The sequence below is a fragment of the Palaemon carinicauda genome, chromosome 2 (assembly GCF_036898095.1).
Source record: "Palaemon carinicauda isolate YSFRI2023 chromosome 2, ASM3689809v2, whole genome shotgun sequence".
NCBI classification, from domain to species: Eukaryota; Metazoa; Arthropoda; class Malacostraca; order Decapoda; family Palaemonidae; genus Palaemon; species Palaemon carinicauda.
The window spans coordinates 193462252-193464751 of NC_090726.1; the positions used below are offsets into that span (position 1 = coordinate 193462252).

At 38.2% G+C, this 2500-nt stretch overlaps 1 protein-coding gene across 1 annotated transcript in view; it reads left to right on the forward strand.

Moving 5' to 3' along the window:
- Positions 1–2500, forward strand: part of LOC137622703 (acid sphingomyelinase-like phosphodiesterase 3b) — a 19886-nt gene that overhangs the window by 11084 nt on the left and 6302 nt on the right.

The window sequence follows — 2500 nt, forward strand, 5'->3', positions numbered from 1 at the left end:
TTATGGTAGGAAGGTTAGTGTGAATTCTCTTATGGTAGGACGGTAGGTTAGTGGGGATTATCTTATGGTAGGAAGGTTAGTGTGGATTCTCTTATGGTTGGAAGGTAGGTTAGTGTGGATTATCTTATGGTAGGAATATTAGTGTAGATTTTCTTATGGTAGGAAGGTTAGTGTGGATTCTCTTATGGTAGGAAGGTAGGTTAGTGGGGATTATCTTATGGTAGGAAGGTTAGTGTGGATTCTCTTATGGTAGGAAGGTTGGTTAGTGTGGATTCTCTTATGGTAAGAAGGTTAGTGTGGATTCTCTTATGGTTGGAAGGTAGGTTAGGGTGGATTCTCTTATGGTAGGAATATTAGTGTAGATTCTCTTATGGTAGGAAGGTTAGTGTGGATTCTCTTATGGTAGGAAGGTAGGTTAGTGGGGATTATCTTTTGGTCGGAATATTAGTGTAGATTCTCTTATGGTAGGAAGGTTAATGTGGATTCTCTTATGGTAGGAAGGTAGGTTAGTGTGGATTCTCTTATGGTAGGAAGGTTAGTGTGGATTCTCTTATGGTAGGAAGGTAGGTTAGTGTGGATTCTCTTATGGTAGGAATATTAGTGTAGATTCTCTTATGGTAGGAAGGTTAGTGTGGATTCTCTTATGGTAGGAAGGTAGGTTAGTGGGGATTATCTTATGGTAGGAAGGTTAGTGGGGATTCTCTTATGGTAGGAAGGTTAGTGTGGATTCTCTTATGGTAGGAAGGTTAGTGTGGATTCTCTTATGGTAGTAAGGTAGGTTAGTGTGGATTCTGTTATTGTAGGAAGGTAGGTTAGTGTGGATCGGTAGGAAGGTTAGTGTGGATTCTCTTCGTAGTCTTTCATGTTAAGGTTTAGAGAGGAATGCTCTGTTATTATTATTATTATTATTATTATTATTATTATTATTACTTGCTAAGATATAATCCTTGTTGGAAAAGCATGATGCTACAAGCCCAGGTGTCCCAACAGGGAAAATTGCCCAGTGAGGAAAGGAAACAAGGACAAATAGAATATTTTAAGAGCAATAGCATTTAAATATTTCCTATGTAAACTATAAAAACTTTAACAAAACAAGAGGAAGAGAAGTAAGATAGAATAGTGTACCCAAGTGTACCCTCAAGCAAGAGAACTCTAACCCAAGACAGTGGAAGACCATGGTACAGAGGCAATGGCACTACCCAAGACTAGAGAACAATGGTTTGCTTTTGGAGTGTCCTTCTCCTAGAAGAGCTGCTTACCATAGCTAAAGAGTCTCTTCTATCATAAAAGAGTTGGAAGACCCAGGCCTACATGGCTGAGGGTTATGAAGTGTGAAGCAGGTGATGAATGGAGAAATATTGATTTAAAAGCCCAAGATAGAGACGACTGGCGAAATCTAATTAAGACCCTTTTGAGTCAATAGGCATAGGAGATGATGATGATCATAAATATTTTGCCTCAAATATCCATCTTAGGTGTAGCTCTTCATCTGTTCTCCATTTTTATAGATTCTTAGGCCATCCTTAATGTCTGTGCTTTCTTCTTCCATATCCACTACTTTTATGGAGAACTGTTTATCATCCCTTCTCATCACATGTCCAAACCATCTCAATCTTTGAGTGCCTAAGCATTTTTTTAGCATCTGAACTTTGTATCTCTATACCAATTCTTCATTTGTAATACAATCTTCATATCGTTCTCAAGCAATGAACCTTAGCATCTAAGGTTGTGAATTTTCAAAATCTCTTGCCTCTCCCAATGTTCCTGCTGCATAGGGTGGTACAGACCTTTGTACTATTGACAGTCTTTGCTATCTATACTAATAGGGCATTTCTATTTACCAGTATTCTATTAATCTCTCCATTTGATCCAAGCTACAGAACCGTTCTTTCTTAGTGCTTTCTTAACACCTGCTTCACAGTTCAGTGTGTCTCTAAGGTAACAGAAATGCTACTTTTTCTAAAACTTACACCTCTATGGCTGCTGCGTTATCAACTCTCCTCTCATTCTCATTCAAGTATTGAAAATCTCTTACTCTATTCAGATTTTTAACACAGAGCAACTCGTTGGGCATCATCTGTTACATAGGGCACACAGTAATGAGCTTACTGCCAAACCTTTTCCATAATAACCACGTAGTTATTTTCCTGATCGTACTTTTCCTTTGCCTCATTTCCAGTGGTCATTAGCTTTCTTTTGCCTGCATTGATGTACAGTCTTCTCTCTTAATTCCACTCTTGCACCTTTTAAACATTTCCACCATATCTCAAAATCTGCTTTTGATGCTAGGTCATATGCATCAAGTGGGTCCCAGAAGGCCTCTCCTTCGAGTTACTTTATGCTTAAAATCTTCGTAGCATTTTATGGTAGCTTCCTTTAATGCTGTGTCATATTAGAAACCTCTGTGCCCTCTTTTTGCCATTAATCCTAAGAATAGTGACTCCAGAAAAAGACAATACAATGGTCTTTAACATACTTCAATTCTTATCCCTGATTTATA